Source organism: Scyliorhinus torazame, chromosome 5, assembly GCF_047496885.1.
Source record: "Scyliorhinus torazame isolate Kashiwa2021f chromosome 5, sScyTor2.1, whole genome shotgun sequence".
Classification (NCBI taxonomy): domain Eukaryota; kingdom Metazoa; phylum Chordata; class Chondrichthyes; order Carcharhiniformes; family Scyliorhinidae; genus Scyliorhinus; species Scyliorhinus torazame.
The window spans coordinates 75,717,820-75,738,592 of record NC_092711.1 but is presented as its reverse complement, the minus strand read 5'-3'; the positions used below and the strand labels follow the sequence as shown (position 1 = coordinate 75,738,592).

General features: G+C 49.9%; 1 protein-coding gene across 2 annotated transcripts in view; it reads right to left on the bottom strand.

The window, feature by feature from the left end:
* Positions 1-20,773, bottom strand: part of LOC140421380 (uncharacterized) — a 456,825-nt gene that overhangs the window by 426,344 nt on the left and 9,708 nt on the right. The window contains exon 2 of one of the 2 annotated variants that reach the window (XR_011946725.1): positions 17,271-17,560. The exons of the other annotated variant lie outside the window; for it this stretch is intronic. The gene's annotated coding sequence lies outside the window, so the exon portion shown is untranslated. Of the gene's footprint in view, positions 1-17,270; positions 17,561-20,773 lie in introns of those variants that run through there. 2 annotated transcript variants of the gene reach the window in all.

Sequence of the window (20,773 nt, the reverse complement as noted above, 5' to 3'; positions counted from 1 at the left end):
AAATGACCCCCTATACCACATTCCCCTAACCCCCACGCCGCCCCTGCTGATGATTAATTCTCTGCAAAGAAGTCAATGAATGGTTGCCACCTCCGGGCGAACCCTAACAACGACCCTCCCAAGGCGAACTTGATTTTCTCCAAGCCCAGGAAACTCGCCATGTCTGACAGCCAGGCGTCCCTCCAAGCTAGAAGTATCCGTCTCCGGGCGACCAGGGAAGCAAAGGCCAAGACGTCGGCCTCTTTCTCCCCCTGGACTTCCGGGGCCACTGAAACCCCAAAAATCACCACCTCTGGACTAATTGCCACCCTCATGTTCAATACTCTAGACATGACGTCCTCGAACCTCTGATATCTCCTAAGTTTTGGACACGCCCAAAGCATGTGGACATGGTCTGCCAGCCCTCTCAGACACTTTACACACCTGTCCTCCACGCCGAAGAATCTGCTCATCCGGGACACTGTCATGTGGGCCTGGTGGATGACCTGAAATTGAATCAGGCCAAGCCTGGCACATGTTGCAGTCCCATTAACCCTGCTCAGCGCGTCCACCAAAGGCCTTCCTCAATCTCCCCTCCCAACTCCTCCTCCCATTTATGCCTCAGCTCCTCGGTCTGCGTCTACTCTGCTCCCATGAGCTCCTTGTAAATTATCCGAGACACTTCCCTCCCCCATTAGACACTACCCTATCTTGGATCCCGCTTAGTGGCAAGAGTGGAAAAGATGGATCTGGCTGTGACAATATTGAATTCTTTACCCGTCAGTCTGGCCTCAATAAAACTCGAGATGGATTTGTAGGCATAGTATTATTTATTTTTAACCAACTTGCAAGTCTGACTCGCTTCATAATGACCCTCAGAACACACAAGGTTTCTTCTGAAACCCTAGGAGCCGAGTGCTATCGGAGACAAAGGAATCTCTACAAATATATTCAAATGGCATCACGTTTCACATACAAGATTCCTATAGGCCATCCTATACACCTCCTGACCTGGCCATATATCCTGATTGGCTCACTTCTCATTCCTTAACCCTGGGCCTCTTGTTACCCAGCATCCTTTTCCCATCCTCCACCAGACACCCCTCCCTCCTTCCTTGCCATGCTTTCTGAAATCCTTTGTCTGTGAACTCAGTACTATTAGACTGATCACATTCACATTACGGTAACTAATATTTGAACTATCTATTTTATATCACATTCGTTTGTTCAATTCCTCAATCCCTCCTTTTATCATTTCATGATGACCTATCTGTCCAACCCGTAGCTATGGCCCCTCATCTAAGAAGATTTGTCGCTGCATTTCCAATTCCTGTTGCAGCACTCAGTCATCCGCTGCACCCTCGTGGATCCTAACAGCCAAGACTCTAGGGGTGTTTATCCGTTCCAGTGCACCCTGCATTTTACCCATCACGCATTTAAGGATGGCCAGGCCCACAAAGATGCAGCCGAGTGCCACTGCTAAATACATGGCCATATTTATCAACCAGTCCTTCCAACCTCCGAATCTCCAGTTACCCAACGAGCCAGGGTCCTGCATTCCATCCAGGTGATCCCGTATGCGATCCATAAACTTAGTGATGTTAGCGGTTAGGTCTTGAACTCCCATGATACACTTGCCCTGCACTTATGGCGCATACCCCACCCTCACGGGCCAGAAGATAGTCAAGAGCATACCGGTTCTCTTTTGGGAAGTCTCATTCCAGGTGTGATTCTGGTGTACCCCATCCATACCTTTATCCAGGACTTGACACTTACTTTTTCAGCTTGCTTTGCCAACTGCTCGGCCCAAGATCGCAAGAAAGTGCAAAGTGTGATGAACTCAGCTCAACGCATTACACAAGCTTGCCACATGCATATTGATTTTGTATACAACTCCCGCTGCCTCAGGAAGGCAGACAGCATTATCAGAGACTCCTCCCACCCAGGCAGTGCCTTCTTCCAGATCCTTCCATCAGGCAGAAGGTACAGAAGTCTGAAGACCCGAACATCCAGACATATGAACAGCTTCTTCCCCACAGCTACTAGACTCCTCAACGACTCCCTCTCGGACTGATCCGTTCCCTGTAAGAACACTATTCACGATGTCCTGTGCTGCTCTTGCTCATGTATTTGCTTTGTTTGGCCCCATGTTCCACACTGTAACCAATCACTGTTTGTCAATATACCATTTGTCAATGTTCTCTGTCGATTATTCACTTTGCCTACTATGTACGGACTGTGTACGTTCCCTCGGCCGCAGAAAAATACTTTTCACTGTACTTCAGAACATGTGACAAGAAATCAAATCAATCAATTATTGTTTTCCTGATGTATAACCGCTGACGTATTAACATCGTTTTCCAGGATAAATATCAAGAAAAAACAAGATTGCGTTTGTCACCTTCAATTTAGGTTTCTGGGAGAGAATATTTAACATTGTGTTTTGATGTGTATTTCAATAAACCCACTCAGTAGTTCTAAATTGGAGTGAACAGAATCCGTCAGCAGGGGGCGGCAAGCAGCAGTTTGCTAATTAGAAAGTCACGTGAGATCAATGCCAAAGCCAATAGGAATGGTATCCTGAGTGATGTCACAATGGGCCTGGCCCCTGCAGTGTGTGGGTGGAACAATGAGCGGGGAACAGAGCCCGGGTTCCCTCTCTCCTCTCAATCTCTGCCTCATTCCATTCACATTCACTGAGAGATTCAGTCAGACATGTCTCTGTTAATACTGGCGACGCTGTGGGACAGTAAGTATACGATTAGGTTCATCATGACAGTTTAGCATATTGATTGCAAAGTGTTTGCACGAAACTTTAGTATCGTTAACGATAAGATATATACATATTATGTGCAGCTTGGCAAAATTTACACACTCAGGTCTCGATAGACACACGTTTCGCTTTATTCTCTTTAATCTTGTGCTCTTTTGTTCATCTACTTTCACAGGCGGATTATGTGCATTGACTCAGTCTCCAGTGACATTAACTGTATTAGAAGGGCGTTCAGCGCAGTTAATTTGCGAGTATACAGATCAGGTTATAAGCACTATGCAATGGTATCGGCAGAAACAGGCACAGCCTCCAATTTGCATAATTTACAAAGTAGCAGGACTGAAGAAAGATGAAATCTTAGGACGATATCTGGCGACTGATGATGAGTCGACAAAGTCTGGTTACCTGAATATAAGCGCCCTGAATGTGAAGGGCGGAGAGGTTTATTACTATACAGGGAGGCACAGTGTCAGATAAAAGACAAAAACTCGTACAACAACCTCCGCGACTATTTTTTTCTCGGCTGAGTGTTTTTGATGCCTCTAACTGCGAAATGAGTTCGTTACCGTGTTCTCAGTGAACAAAACTAACAGGTTTATATAAGACACATTTGAATTCTGTCTTTATCCTTGGCCACATGAACAGAAAGCCGGTATAGGACACGCTGAGAATTATCTCCATGATCCGAGTTATATCACCTCGGTAATTATTTCGGAGCTTACCTTGAATATTGATGTTCCAACAGAGGCGATCCAGGAGTAGTGAGTCTATTACTTGTTGCGGCAACAGAACACAGGCTGTGTCAAAGTCTGGGATGGATTCTAACACATGGAATAGACAATGTCCCTTTGAACATAGACTTAGCATTATCAGAAACGGCCGTGGAGAGAACACGGTGTCTAATGTAGACTTAAGTAGAAAAAGAACCCTTGTTAATAAACGGAGATCAGAATCAGATTTCACTTCGGGCGACTGAGGGACGTTTTCCAGCGACAGTGTTACAAAAAGGTCCGTCTCAGCAGCTTTTTGCAGAGCTAACCGCTGTTCCACCGCAGCCCAATGATGCTTTAGCATCTGAACCTGGGGAACTGGCTGTCAGTGAATCTAAACAACCCGAACAGAGATCTAGTCAGTATCCTGATAATAATACAGGTTTCATTGTTAGGCACGGGGTAGGAATGGCCCCGGTCATCTGGTTATTGTCAGGGGGAAGAATTGGACTGTGAATTGTGTCAGAAAACATTCAACCAGAAGGTAAATAAACATTGAGGTAATTCTGAGCTCCCGGCTTGTTACCAGCAAAATAAACTAGCCAAATAGACACCATGTGTCGGCTGTGGTCTGAGAGACCTAGAAACTGAGAGTGTAAATGGAGAAAGGATTTCATATTGCTTTCGAAAGACATGACAAGATCACAAAACGGCAAAACGTGAGTGAAAGCACCATAAATTGATTTGTGAAATTGATTTACAGTATAGCTGCAAGTTAAAAAAAAAACTAACTAATAACATTCCTCAGCTGCTGCTCACCTGTTATTGTTGGGTATTGTGTTTTGGGATTGGATTGGATTTGTTTATTGTCACGTGTACCGAGGTACAGTGAAAAGTATTTTTCTGCAAGCAACTCAACAGATCATTGTGGTGGTATGTATTAGGGGTCATGTGGGACCTGTGAAGCCGAGATGCTATTGGCTGACAGATCCCGGGTCCTGGTTGGATCTGCCGACTTCTGGCTCCGCCCGGAAGGCGGAGTATAAGAACCCGAGCTTCTCCCCGCAGCTTCATTCTGTTGCTGAGCTGCTGGGGACAAGCATCGCTTATAAAGCCTGGATCGACTTCATCACTTCTCGTCTCTCGTAAGTCATTGTGCACTACAATTTATTAAGCGAGCTTAAAAAACTATGGAGCTCCGGATCGCCCCGGAATGCCTGCGGATCAGCCCCCACGCAGCGAACTCGGCAGTAGTATTCAAACACTGGCAAGCATGCTTTGAAGGCTACCTCCGAACGGCCCCCGGCCGTATCACAGAAGACCAGAAAATGCAGGTCCTGCATTCGAGGGTAAGCCCGGAAATTTACACTCTCATAGAAGACGCAGAGGATTTCCCGACGGCGCTCGCATTGTTGAAGGGCATCTACTTTCGGCCCGTTAACCAGGTCTACGCGCGCCACCAACTCGCGACGAGACGGCAAAGTCCCGGAGAATCGCTAGAGGAATTCTACGCCGCGCTGCTAATTTTGGGACGAGGCTGCAGCTGCCCGCCGGTGAACGCGATCTAACACACGGACCTGCTAATTCGTGATGCATTTGTGGCAGGTATGAACTCTCCCCAAATCCGCCAAAGACTTTTGGAAAGAGAGTCGCTAGTACTCTCAGAGGCACGGGCCCTTGCAGCCTCCCTTGATGTGGCCTCGCAAAACGCCCGCGCCTACGGCCCCGACTGCGCGGCGGCAGCCCCATGGGCTCCGTGGACCCCCGTCGCGACAAACCCCCCCCCTCGCAAGCTTGCGCGGTTAAAGTGCCAGACCATCCCGGGGGGGCCCGCTGCTATTTCTGCGGACAAGCAAAACACCCCCGGCAGCGCTGCCCGGCCCGTGCAGCTATTTGTAAAAGCTGCGGCAAAAAGGGCCATTACGTGGCAGTGTGCCGGTCCCGGGGGGTCGGCGCAATCCCCGGAGAAGAACGAGCCCAGCACATCCCAAACACCCCCCAACGCCCCCAGCGCCCCATGTGCGACCCGTGGGCGCTGCCATTTTGGGTCCCGGGCACCACGAGGGGAGGACGGGTGCCGCCATCTTGTGACCCCCAGCCACGTGCGATTCATGGGGGCGGCCATTTTGTCCAGCCCCGGCCGCATGCGATTCATGGACACCACCATCTTGGTTGAAATCAAAGGACCCCAGCATCAACGGCTCCACGGGGTCCGAAGAAGACGCCGCGACACTACTACCACGACTGGCTTAGGTGACACTGGATCAATCGCGGCCCCGGACGCTCCAGACGACGACAACAACGGTGCTGGTCAACGGATACGAGACACCATGCCTGATCGACTCCGGGAGCACTGAAAGTTTTCTTCACCCAGACACGGTAAGACGCTGTTTTCTGACCATCCATCCAAGCACGCAAAAGATTTCCCGAGCTGCAGGATCCCATTCCGTAGAGATCAAAGGGTTCTGCATCGCAAACCTAACGGTGCAAGGGAGGGAGTTTAAGAACTATAGGCTCTACGTCCTTCCCCAACTCTGCGCGCCCACATTACTGGGATTAGATTTCCAGTGTAACCTGCAGGGCCTAACATTCCAATTCGGCGGCCCAATACCCCCACTCACTACCTGCGGCCTCGCAACTCTCAAGGTTGAACCGCCGTCCTTGTTTGCAAACCTTACCCCGGATTGCAAACCCGTCGCCACTAGGAGCAGACGGTACAGCGCCCAGGACCGGATATTTATTCGGTCTGAAGTCCAGCGGTTGCTGAAGGAAGGCATAATCCAGGCCAGCAATAGTCCCTGGAGAGCCCAGGTAGTAGTAGTAAAGACCGGGGAGAAGCAAAGGATGGTCGTAGACTATAGTCAGACCATCAACAGATACACTCAGCTAGATGCGTACCCTCTCCCCCGCATATCCGACATGGTCAATCAGATTGCCCAGTATAAGGTCTTTTCCACCGTGGAAGTCCGCCAACCACCAGCTCCCCATCCGCCCAGGTGACTGCAAGTACACCGCCTTCGAGGCAGATGGGCGTCTATACCACTTCCTAAGGGTCCCATTTGGCGTCACGAACGGGGTTTCGGTCTTCCAACGGGAGATGGACCGAATGGTTGACCAGCACGGGTTGCAGGCCACGTTCCCGTATCTCGACAATGTAACCATCTGCGGCCATGATCAGCAGGACCATGACGCCAACCTCCAAAAGTTCCTCCAGACCGCTAATGCCCTGAACCTCACATATAACGAGGAAAAATACGTTTTTAGCACAAACCGGTTGGCCATCCTGGGATACGTAGTGCGCAATGGAGTAATAGGCCCCGACCCCGAACGCATGCGCCTCCTTATGGAATTCCCCCTCCCCCACTGCTACAAAGCCCTGAAACGTTGCCTGGGTTTCTTTTCATATTACGCCCAGTGGGTCCCCCAGTACGCAGACAAGGCCCGCCCGCTAATACAGTCCACTACCTTCCCCCTGTCGACAGGCTCGCCAGGCCTTCAGCCGCATCAAAGCGGATATCGCAAAGGCCACGATGCGCGCCATCGACGAGTCCCTCCCCTTCCAGGTCGAGAGCGACGCATCCGACGTAGCTCTGGCGGCCACCCTTAACCAAGCGGGCAGACCCGTGGCCTTTTTCTCCTGGACCCTCCACGCCTCAGAAATCCGCCACTCCTCAGTGGAAAAGGAAGCCCAAGCCATAGTGGAAGCTGTGCGACATTGGAGGCATTACCTGGCCGGCAGGAGATTCACTCTCCTCACCGACCAACGGTCGGTAGCCTTCATGTTCGATAATGCACAGCGGGGCAAAATTAAGAATGACAAGATCCTAAGGTGGAGGATCGAGCTCTCCACCTTTAACTATGAGTTCTTGTATCGTCCCGGAAAGCTGAACGCGCCGTCCGATGCCCTATCCTGCGGCACATGTGCCAATGCACAAATAGACCGCCTCCAAGCCCTCCACGAGGACCTCTGCCACCCGGGGGTCACTCGATTCTACCATTTCGTAAAGTCCCGCGACCTCCCCTACTCTGTGGAGGAGGTCCGTACAGTCACCAGGAACTGCCACATCTGCGCAGAGTGCAAACCGCACTTTTTCAGGCCGGATAGAGCGCACCTGATCAAGGCTTCCGCCCCTTTGAACGCCTCAGTTTGGATTTCAAAGGGCCCCTCCCCTCCACCGACCGCAACGCATACTTCCTGAATGTGGGGGACGAGTACTCTCGTTTCCCCTTCGCCATCCCCTGCCCCAACATGACAGCGGCCACAGTCATTAAAGCCCTTGGCACCATATTCACACTGTTCGGTTGCCCCGCATATATCCATAGCGACAGGGGGTCCTCCTTCATGAGTGATGAGCTGCACCAGTTCCTGCTCGGCAAGGGCATAGCCTCGAGCAGGACAACCAGCTACAACCCCCGGGGGAACGGGCAAGTAGAGAGGGAGAACGGCACGGTCTGGAAAACCGTCCTACTGGCCCTACGGTCCAGGGATCTCCCAGTTTCCCGTTGGCCGGAGGTCCTCCCGGACGCTCTCCACTCCATCCGGTCGCTGCTGTGTACCACCACTAACCAAACGCCTCATGAGCGCCTCCTTGTCTTCCCCAGGAAGTCCTCCTCCGGAACGTCGCTGCCGACCTGGCTGGCGGCCCCAGGACCCATCTTGCTCCGGAAACATGTGCGGGCGCACAAATCGGACCCGTTGGTCGAGAGGGTTCACCTTCTCCACGCAAACCCGCAGTACGCCTATGTGGCGTACCCCGACGGCCGACAGGACACAGTCTCCCTGCGGGACCTGGCGCCCGCCGGAAACACACACACATCCCCGACACCGATCATCCCCCTCCCTGTCACCGGCGCACTCCGTGACCGCCCCCTTCCCGGGGGGATCGGTCCTCCTCCCGTGCCCGCCCAGGAGTAAAACAGGAATAAACAGCGAAACGCTCCCTGAGACGACAACGCCCGAGCAAGCACCTGCACCACCACCGGGGCTGAGGCGATCGACGAGGAAGACCAGACCGCCCGCTTGACTCGGGGAATCCGCGTGACACCAAGAATGTTGTTGTAACAAAAAAAAAAATTGTTTTTGCTCATATTGTAAATAGTTCTCACAAACTTGTACATAGCCCAGTGTAGGGCTAAAGCTGTAGTAACACTGTCCGAAATTTGTTCCAGGGCCAGCTTTGTAAACCCCTACCACCATGCGAACCACCACCCCGCCGGGTTCCTTTTTAACAATGGGTGAATGTGGTGGTATGTATTAGGGGTCATGTGGGACCTGTGAAGCCGAGATGCTATTGGCTGACAGATCCCGGGTCCTGGTTGGATCTGCCGACTTCTGACTCCGCCCTGAAGGCGGAGTATAAGAACCCGAGCTTCTCCCTGCAGCTTCATTCTGTTGCTGAGCTGCTGGGGACAAGCATCGCTTAATAAAGCCTGGATCGACTTCATCACTTCTCGTCTCTCGTAAGTCATTGTGCGCTACAATCATTTAAAAAATATATATATATTTAAAGTTTCTCGATCAAAAAGAATTTTCCATTTTTACAACTTTGTAACAAAATGTACATTGACCGTTATTTAAACAATATATTAAACTAACAACAAGTGCAGAAAAAGAACAAGAAAAGAGAAATAATAATACTGAAAAAATAAATATAAACAACTAGCATGGAAAGAAAGAAAAGAACATGAAACCCAAACACCGAATACACCCCCACCCCCCCGCCCCCCGGCTTGCTGCTGCTGCTGTCTTTCCTGTTTTCCCTTATCGCTCTGCGAGATAGTCAAGGAACAGTTGCCACCGCCTGGTGAACCCTTGAGCCGAACCTCTCAGTGCGTATTTTATTCGCTCCAATTTTATAAACCCTGCCATGTCGTTTATCCAGGCCTCCACGCCCGGGGGTTTGGCTTCTTTCCACATAAGTAGAATCCTTTGCCGGGCTACTAGGGACGCAAAGACCAAAACATCGGCCTCTCTCGCCTCCTGCACTCCCGGCTCTTCTGCAACCCCAAATATAGCTAACCCCCAGCTCCGTTCGACTCGGACCCCCACCACCTTTGAGATCACTCTTGCCACACCCACCCAGAACCCATGCAATACCGGACATGACCAAAACATGTGGGTGTGGTTCGCCGGGCTTCCCGTGCACCTCCCGCACCTATCCTCCACTCCAAAAAATCTACTCAGCCTTGCTCCCGTCATATGTGCCCTGTGTAGAACCTTGAATTGGATCAGGCTAAGCCTGGTACACGAGGACGAGGAATTTACCCTACTTAGGGCATCTGCCCACAGCCCCTCCTCAATCTCTTCCCCCAGCTCCTCGTCCCATTTACCCTTCAGCTCCTCTACCATTGTCTCCCCCTCGTCTCTCATTTCCCTGTATATATCGGACACTTTACCTTCACCGACCCATGCCCCCGAAATCACTCTGTCCTGGATCCCTTGCGCTGGGTGCTGCAGAAATTCCCTCACCTGTTGCCTCACAAATGCCCTCACTTGCATATATCGGAAGGCATTCCCAGGTGGCAACCCGTATTTTTCTACCAATGCTCCCAAACTCGCGAACGACCCGTCCAAGAACAAGTCCTTCAACTTCCCAACTCCTGCTCGCTGCCAAGATTGGAATCCCCCATCTATCCTCCCCGGGACAACCTGTGATTGTTCCTTATCGGGGACCACACCGAGGCACCCGTCACTCCCTATGTCGTCTCCACTGCCCCCAAATCTTCAAAGTCGCCACCACTACTGGGTTTGTGGTGTATTTTTTCGGGGGGGAACGGTAACGGCGCCGTCGCCAGTGCTTTTAAACTTGTTCCCTTACAGGACGCCATCTCCAGCCTTTTCCACGCCGCCCCTTCTTCTTCCCTCATCCACTTACATATCATAGACACGTTGGCGGCCCAATAATAGTCACTCCGACTCAGCAGTGCCAGTCCCCCTCTGTCCCTACTGCACTGCAGGGACCCCCTCTTTATCCTCGGGGTCTTTCCAGCCCCCACAAAGCTCATAATACTCCTGTCCACTTTCTTGAAAAAGGCCTTTGTAATCAGTATGGGGAGGCACTGAAACACGAAAAGAAACCTCGGGAGGACCACCATTTTAACCGCCTGTACTCTGCCCGCCAATGACAGGGGCACCATGTCCCACCACTTAAAGTCCTCCTCCATCTGCTCTACCAGTCGTGTCAAGTTAAGATTATGCAAGGTTCCCCAGTTCCTGGCCACCTGGATCCCTAGATATCGAAAATCCCTTGCTACTGTCCTCAGCGGCAGATCGTCTATCCCCCTGCCCTGTTCCCCGAGGTGCATCACAAAAAGTTCCCTCTTTCCCATATTCAATTTATATCCCGAGAACTCTCCAAACTCCCTGAGTGTCAGCATTATCTCTGGCATCCCCTCCACTGGGTCCGCCACATATAGCTGCAAATCATCCGCATATAATGACACCCGATGTTCCTCTCCTCCTCTGAGCACCCCCCTCCACTTCTTAGAGCCCCTCAGTGCTATGGCCAATGGCTCGATTGCCAACGCGAACAGTAACGGGGACAGGGGGCACCCGTGTCTTGTGCCCCTATGTAATCGGAAATAGTCGGATCGTTGCCTATTTGTAACCACGCTTGCCACCGGGGCCCCGTACAGGAGCTGAACCCATCTGATGAACCCCTCTCCAAATCCAAATCTCTTCAGTACCTCCCACAGGTAGTCCCCCTCCACTCTATCAAATGCCTTCTCTGCATCCATCGCCACCACTATCTCCGCCTCCCCCTCCGGTGGGGACATCATCATCACCCCCAGCAACCTTCGTATATTGGCATTCAATTGCCTCCCTTTAACAAACCCTGTCTGGTCGTCATGTACCACCCCTGGGACACAGTCCTCTATCCTTGTCGCCATCACTTTGGCCAGTAACTTGGCATCTACATTTAGGAGGGAGATGGGCCTGTATGACCCGCACTGCAGCGGGTCTTTGTCTCGTTTCAGGATCAACGATATCGTCGCCTCCAACATTGTCGGGGGTAGTGTCCCCCTTTCCTTAGCCTCATTGAAGGTTCTCGTCAGGAGTGGGGCCAGTAGGTCCACATATTTCCTGTAAAATTCCACCGGGAACCCATCTGGTCCCGGGGCCTTTCCTGCCTGCATGTTCCCAATTCCTTTAATCACCTCCTCCACCTCGATCTGCGCTCCCAAACCTGCCACCTCCTGCTCCTCAACCCTCGGGAACTCCAGCTGGTCCAGGAAGTGTACTCAGAGAGCATTTTAAGGGTCAACCAGCTGACTGTGGATCTGGAGTCCCATGTAGGCCAGACAAGGGAAGGATAGATTTCCTTCACTGAAGGACATGAGTGAACCAACAATCGACAATGGTTTCAGGGTCTTTGGTCAACTTTAAATTAATTCAAATTTTACCTTCTCCCTCATAGGCAGCAAGTTTCAGGTCATTGCCGCTCACTGTGTAAAAACATATCGAACATAGAACAGTACAGCACAGTACAGGCCCTTCGGCCCACGATGTTGTGCCGACTATTTATCCTAATCTAAGATCAACCAAACCTACACCCCTTCAATTTACTGCAGTCCATGTGCCTGTCCAAGAGTCGCTTAAGTGTCCCTAATGACTCAACTCCACCACCTCTGCTGGCAGTGTATTCCACGCAACCACCAATCTCTGTGTAAAGAACTTACCTCTGACATCTCCCCGATATCTTCCTCCAATCACTTTAAAAGTATGTCCCTTCATGACAGCCATTTCCACCCTGGGGTAAAGTCTCTGGTTATCCATTCTATCCATGTCTCTCATCACCTTGTACACCTCTATCAAGTCACCTCTCTTCCTTCTTCGCTTCAGTGAGAAAAGCACTAGCTCCCTTAACCTTTCTTCATAAGACATGCCCCTCCAGTCCAGGCAGCATCTTGGTAAATCTCCTCTGTACCCTCTCCAAAGCATCCACATCCTTCCTATAATGAGGCGACCAGAACTGGACACAATATTCCAAGTTTGGTCCAACTAGGGTTTTATAAAGCTGCAGCAAAGCCTCACGGCTCTGAAACCCAATCCCCCTGTTAATGAAAGCCAACACACCATACGCCTTCTTAACAACCCTATCAACCTGGGTGGCAACTTTGCCGGATCTATGTACGTAGACAACAAGATCGCTCTGTTCCTCCACACTTCCAAGAATCCTGCCTTTAACCCTGTATTCAGCATTCAAATTCGACCATCCAAAATGAATCACTTCACATTTATTGAGGTTGAACGCCATCTGCCACTTCTCAGCCCAGCTCTGCGTCCTGTCAATGTCCTGTTGTAACCTGCAATAGCCCTCAACACTAGCTAAAACGCCACCAACCTTAGTGTCTTCGGCAAACTTATTAACCCACCCTTCCACTTCCTCATCCAAGTCATTGAAAAACCACAAAGAGCAGAGGTCCCAGCACGGATCCCTGCGGGACACCACTGGTCACCGACCTCCAGGCGAAATACTTTCCATCCACTACCACTCGCTGTCTTCTTTCGGCCAGCCAATTCTGTATCCAGACAGCCAAATTTCCCTGTATCCCATGTCGCCTAACTTTCTGAATGAGCCTACCATGGGGAACCTTATCAAATGCCGAACTGAAATCCATATACACCACATCCACTGCCCGACCTTCATCAATGTGTCTCGTCACATCCTCAAACAATTCAATGAGGCTTGTGAGACATAACCTACCCCTCAAAAGCCATGCTGACTATCTTTAGTCAAACTATGTTTTCCTAAATAATCATCAAATCCTATTTCTCAGAATCCTTTCCAACATTTTGCTCACCACAGACGTAAGACTGATGGGTCTGTAATTCCCAGGGATTACCCTATTCCCTTTCTTGAACAAGGGAACAACATTCGCCTCCCTACAATCATCCGGTACTACTCCAGTGGAGAGTGAGGACACAAAGATCATCGCTAACGGCTCAGCAATCTCCTCCCTCGCTTCCCGTAGTAACCTTGGGTAAATCCCGTCAGGCCCAGGGAACTTATCTATCCTGATGCTTTTCAAAATTTCCAGCACATCCTCCTTTTTAATATCAACCTCTTTGAGTCTATTAACCTGGTTCACATTGTTCTCATGAGCAATAAGGTCCCTCTTGTGAATATTGAAGCAAAGTATTCATTTAGTGCCTCCCCCATCTCCTCACATTCTAGGCACAAGTTCCCTCCACTATCCCTGATTGGCCCTACTCTAGTTCCCATTCCCCTGCCAAATTAGTTTAAACCCTCCCGAAGACTACTAGAAAATCTCCCTCCCAGGATATTGGTGCCCCTCTGGTTCAGATGCAACCCGTCCTGCTTGTACAGGTCCCACCTTCCCCAGAATGCACTCCAATTATCCAAATACCTGAAGCCCTCCCTCCTACACCATTCCTGCAGCCACGTGTTCAGCTGCACTCTCTCCCTAGTCCTAGCCTCGCTATCACGTGGCACCGGCAACAAACCAGAGATGACAACTCTGTCTGTTCTGGCTTTTAACTTCCAGCCTAACTCCCTAAACTCATTTATTACCTCCACACCCCTTTTCCTACCTACGTCGTTGGTACCAATGTGCACCACGTCTTCTGGCTGCTCCCGCTCCCCCTTAAGGATCCTGAAGACACGATCCGAGACATCCCTGGCCCCCGGGAGGCAACATACCTTCCGGGAGTCTCGCTCGCGACCACAGAATCTCCTATCTATTCCCCTCACCATTGAATCTCCTACAACTATTGCTGTTCTATTCTCCCCCCTTCCCTTCTGAGCCCCAGAGCCAGACTCAGTGCCAGAGACCTGGCGCTAGGGCCTTCCCCTGGTAGGTCATCCCCCCCAACAGCATCCAAAACGGTATACTTGTTTTGAAGGGGAACGGCCATGAGGGATCCCTGCACTGTCTGCCTGTTTTTTTTTTTCCCCTGACTGTAACCCAGCTATTGATGTCCTGTACCTTGGGTGTGGTTACCTACCTGTAGCTCTTCTCTATCACCCCCTCTGCCTCCCGGATGATCCAAAGTTCATCCAGCTTCAGCTCCAGTTCCCTAACTTGGTCTTTGAGGAGCTGGAGTTGGGTGCAGTTCCCGCAGGTATAGTCAGCGGGGACACCGGTGGTATCCCTCACCACCCACATCCTACAGGAGGAGCATGCAACTGGCCTAGCCTCCATCCCCTCTTACCTTACAGAATAAAGCTGCCCTGTGGACCAATTGGATCTCCGCCCTCCGACTCTGCTCCCAGTCAGCTCCACTCTCTGTAAACTGCTGGCTCTCTTCTCACTCTTTACGGAAATGTAGGAAACAAAATGAAAGGAGCACCTTACTTCCTCCTCACCTAACTCTCTGTCACCAAACTCTCACTATAGCACTCAAATGCACCAAATTCAGCACTCCCTCAGTCACCAAACTCTCACTATAGCACTCAAATGCACCAAATTCAGCACTCAGTGCAAACAAAGTCTGCACTGTAGGGGATCACTTTTATACTGTGAATCTAGCCTCTGAAAACTGGCCTAATCCAATTAACTAATTAACAAGCTCCAGCTGCAAGTGCCTACAAGTAGAAGCTTTGTTTAAAGCTGATTGAAAATTCACCTTCTTCTAAACCAAACAGCAACTTTTAAGTTAATTAACTAAAGAAAAGAAAGTCTAGACTTTAGATAAAAATGAAGCCTTATACTCCCTCAGTCACCAAACGCTCACTATAGCACTCAAATGCACCAAATTCAGCACTCAGTGCAAACTTCTCTTGTCATCCAAGGCTCCTTCATCTTACCATTCCTTCCTCGTCTCACTGGGACAAAACTATTCAGCACTCGCAGCAAGTGCTCCTTAAACATCCCCCACTGTTGTGCATTTCCCCAAGGACAATTGTTCCCACTTTATGCTCCTCAGCTCCTGTCTAATAGCAGTATAATTTCCCCTCCCCCAATTAAACACCTTCCCATATTGTCTGTTCCTATCCCTCTCTAGGACTATGGTAAAGGTCAAGGAGTTGTGGTCACTGTCACCAAAATGCTGTCCCACCAAGACATCTGACACCTGGCCTGGTTCGTTGCCGAGCACCAAGTCCAATATGCCCCCCCCCCCCCTAGTCGGCCTATCTACATATTGAGTCAGGAATCCTTCCTGTACATACCTGACAAAATCTGCTCCATCCAAACCATTTGCACTAAGGAGGTTCCAGTCAATATTAGGGAAGTTGAAGTCACCCATGACAACAACTCTGTTACTTCTGCACCTTATCAAGATCTGCTGCAGTAATGTTTCCGTAATGGCCACAACATCGCCGATCAACATACTGATCCATGCTCTAAGTTCATCTCCCTTATTCCTGACACTCCTTACATTGAAACAGACGCACTTTGACCCATTCCGCTGAGTGCAACTTTGCCCTATCAACTGTCTATCCTTCCTCACCGACTCGCTGCATACTATTTCTGCCTGTTCAACAGCTACCCTGTCCTCTGATCCATAGCTCTGGTTCCCATCCTCCTGCCAAACTAGTTTAAATCCTCCTGAACAGCTCCAGAAAACCACCCACCCAAGACAGTTTATGTGCAATCCGTCCTTCATGCACAAGTCCCACCTTCCCCAGAAGCTATTCCAGTGATCCACATATCTGAAGCCTTCCCTCCTGCACCAGCCTTGTAGCCACGTGTTCAGCTGCACTCGCTCTCTGTTCCTTGCCTCACTTGCACGTGGCACCAGTAGCAATCCTGAGATCACTACTCTGCTTGTCCTGCTCTTTAGCTGTCAACCTAACTCCCTAAAATCACTTTTTAAATCCTCATCCCTTTTCTCAGCTATGTCATTGGTGCCTATGTGCACCACGACTTCTGGTTGCTCCCCCTCCCCCTTAAGAATCCTGTAGACTCGATCCAAGATATCCCTGGCCCTGGCACCCGGGAGGCAACATACCTTCCGGGAGTCTCGTTCGTGACCACAGAACCTCCTATCAGTTCCCCTAACCATTGAGTCTCCTACCACTATTGCTTTTCTATTCTCCCCCTTCCCTTCTGAGCCACAGAGGCGGGCTCAGAGGCAGAGACCTGGCTGCTAGGGCCTCCCCTGGTAGCATCCAAAACGTTATACTTGTTTTGAACGCACGAGGGATCCCTGCATTGTCTGCCCGTTCCTTTTCCTTCCCCTGACTGTAACCCAGCTACTCTTGTCCTGCACCTTGGGTGTGGCTACCTCCCTGTAACTCCTCTCTATCACCCACTCTGCCTCCCGGACGATCCAAAGTTCATCCAGCTCCAGTTCCCTAACGCAGTCTCTGAGGAGCTGGAGTTGGATGCACTTACCGCAGGTGTACCGGTGTCCCTCACCACCCACATCCTACAGGAGGAGCAAACAACTGCCCTAGCTTCCATCCCCTCTGATCTGAATTCCCAAAGAGATTTAAAGGGGAAAAAAAAGATTAAACATGCGTTAGGCCCTTAAAAATAAAATACATATATACTGCTGCTACTCTCTCAAGTGAAGCCTCTAAAATTGGTGATTCTGCTAAATGATACAAAGATAGCTTGCTGCCCCCAAAAAACAAAACAAACACAAAAATATAATAATTTAAAAAAATTAAAAACCCAAAATCACACAACTGTTATCTTCTGGAATGTCGCTGCCCTGTGAACCAACTGGAACTCTGCCCTCCGACGCTGCTCCCAGGCAGCTGCTCTCTCTGTAAACTCCCAGCTCCCTTCACACATTTTGAGGAAATGTCGGAAATTAAATGAAAGGAGCACCTTGCTCCCTCCTCACCGAACTCCCTCACTCACCAAACTCTCACTTTAACTCCACATACCTGTCTACCCCTGATGCACGCTACCTGGTTCAGTGGACGAATGTAATGTCCTTCCAGCAGTTCCATGGCTTTATCATAGTTCGCTGCCCCTTCGATCAGGGGGTAGATCGCCGGGCTGAACCGCGAGCGTAGGAGGTGTATCTTCTGCCTTTCCGTGGGGGTGTCGGCAGCCGTATCGAGGTAGCTCTGGAAGCATGCCAGCCAATGCTTAAAAATCGCGGCAGAGTTTTCTGCGTGCGGGCTGAGCTGAAGGCACGCCGGCTTGATGCGGAGGTCCATCCTTCAAAAGTACTTATCTGATTAAATTGATGCACAATCAATACACTTGAGACCACGAGGAGTCATATCGATTCAGCTTTAATCAGATAGAACTGTACCCAGCAGCGATGTTACAGAAATGGAGGCTGCTGGGACGGCATCTGTTCTTATACCCCGCCTCTCAGGGCGGGGCTATGTACATTGCCCAATGGTAGACCCCGCGGTCTAGCCAATGGTCATTCCTCTCTCAGGTACTGCAATACCTGGTATTACCACAACCCCGATAACCTTTCACCCCCTTGCTCATCAAGAATCTATCCAGCTCTGCCTTAAAAATATTCAAGGACTCGGCTTCCACTGCCTTTTAAGGACGTGATTTCCAAAGTCTTACAACCCTCAAGAGAATAAAAAATCCTCATCTCCATCTGAAATGGATGCCCTCGTTCTAGATTCTCCCACAAGAGAAACATCCTCTCCACATCCACCCTGTCAAGACCCCTCAGGATCTTATATCGTTCAATCCAGGTTTTACCCAAAACTTTAAATCTGTGTCCCGGCTGCTTGTACGATCAGTGAATGGAAACAGAGTTTCTTTGTCCACCCGATGGAAATCTGGCATAATCTTGTGTCCCTGAATCAAATCTCCCCTCAACCTCCTTTGCTGGAACCATTCTGGTAAATCTCCTCTGCACCTTCTCCAAGAACCTTCATATTCTTCCTGAAGAGTGGTGACCAGAGCTTTATAAAGATTCATAGAATAGAATTAGAACCATAGAATTCCTACAGTGCAGAAGGCCATTTGGCCCATCGAGGCTGCACTGATTCTCTGAAAGGGCACCCTGCCTAGGCCCACACCCCTGTCCCTGTAACCCCATAGCCCCACCGAACCTGCACATCCCTGGACACTAAGGGGCAATTTATCAAGGCCAATCCACCTAACTTGCCCTTCTTTGGACTGATGGAGAAATCCTGAGCACTGGGTGGAAAGCAACGCAGACACGGGGAGAAATTGCAAACTCCACACAGACAGTCACCAAGGCCGGAATTGAACCCGGGTCCCTGGCGCTGTGAGGCAGCAGTGCTAACCACCGTGCCACCAGAAGCAACGTTTTGGTATCAAGATTACTGTTTATGAATAAAAGCAAATTACTGCAGATGCTGGAATCTGAAACCAAGAGAAAATGCTGGAAAACCTCAGCAGGTCTGGCAGGATCTGTTGGGAGAGAAAAGAGCTAACAAAGGGTCATCGGACTCGAAACGTGAGGTCTTTTCTCTCCCTACAGATGCTGCCAGACCTGCTGAGCTTTTCTAGCATTTTCTCTTTGGTTACTGTTTATGAAACTCAAGATGAAATGAATGAATGAATGAAACAAAATGAAAATCGCTTATTGTCACAAGGAGGCTTCAAATGAAGTTACTGTGAAAAGCCCCTAGTCGCCACATTCCGGCGCCTGTTCGAGGAGGCTGGTATGGGAATTGAACCATGCTGCTGGCCTGCCTTAGTCTGCTTTCAAAACCAGCGATTTAGCCCTGTGCTAAACAGACATTTGAATTGATGTAACTTAAAAAGCTTCAGACCACAATCTATCTCTCTCCTCCCAAAGAGGCCAGTTGGGTTTTTATGACAATCCAGCAGTTTTCATGGTTACTTTTTCCCAGTGCCGTCCCCACAAATGACCAGATTCATTCAGCTCAATTTCACAACCTGCCTTTGTGTTTTGTGGGTTCTCTCTCATTCCCTATTTTCTGTTTTAAATCAGTTTCACAGGGTGTTCGAAGGGGAAGATTCAAAGTCCGGAAACTCAAACCAAGCATCACATCAGGATCTGACAGAGTCCTCAATTTATCATATCCTGAATATCATCGTACTTTGAACATGGAAGGAAAAAGCATCGTTCACAGTGCGGGGAAACCGTACACGTGTTGTGTGTGTGGACGAGGATACAGTCAATCATCAGGTCTCACAAGCCACAAATGCAGTCACACTGAGGAGAAACCGTGGAAATGTGGGGACTGTGGGAAAGGATTCACTGCCCCATCCCAGCTGGAAACTCATCGACGCAGTCACACTGGGGAGAGACCATTCACCTGCTCCAAGTGTGGGATGGGATTCACTAAGTCATCCCACCTGCTGAGTCACCAGCGAATTCACACTGGGGAGAGGCCGTTCACCTGCGCCAAGTGTGGGAAGGGATTCACTCAGTCATCCAACCTGCAGAAGCACCAGCGAGTTCACACTGATGAGAGACCGTTTCAATGTACAGACTGCGGGAAGTTCTATAAAGGTTCTGGGGAACTGATGGTCCATCAACGTGTTCACACTGATGAGAGACCGTTCAGGTGCTCTCGCTGCGGACTGGATTCAAACATTCATCTCAGCTCACTGTACATCAGCGAGTTCACACTGGGGAGAGGCCATTCACCTGCTCCAAGTGTGGGAAGGGATTCACCACTTCATCCCACCTGCTGAGACACCAACGAGGCCACAAGTAACCATAGTGATTGGATTTTGCTGCTCCTCACATTCAGGACTGAACCATGTTCATTTGGGTCTCTTTCTGCTGATAACAAACTCCAGCCCATTTACAGGGGCTAATATTCTGTGTAACAGTCAAATAAATTAAACTTGTGTTAGATATGCAGTGTGCTGAAACTTTTTAATATCTCCGACATAAGTTAGTTCCTTTTGAAGTACTCTCGCTCTCCCCCGTCTCTTCCATCCTCACCTCCAACAAGAAGTGTGAGGAGCTTGTGGAGCTTCTTTGTAACTGAGATTGAGTAAATCCGATCAGCTGCCTCTGCTGCTTCCCTCCCTCCCACGAGCCTTTAATTTTCCTGATATTGAGTGGAGATCCATTAGGGCGAGGGGTCTGGATGGTGAGGAATTTGTTAAGTGTGTCCAAGATGGTTTTTTGGAGCAATATGTGGGTAGTCCGACTGGAGAGGGGGCTGTATTGGACCGAGTACTAGGGATCGAGCCTGGCCATGTCATCAAAGTTGTAGTGGGAGAACATGTGGCGAACAGTGACCACAATTCCGTAAGCTTTCAGATATTCATGGAAAAGGATGAGTGCTGTCCTCGGGTTAAGGTGCTAAATTGGGATCAGCCTAACTACAACCAGATTAGGCAGGATTTGGATGCTGTTGTTTGGGAGAGGCTGTTTGAGGGTAAATCCACATTTGACATGTGTGAGTCTCTTAAGGAGCAGTAGATGGGAGTGCAGGACAGGCATGTGCCGGTAAAAATGAAG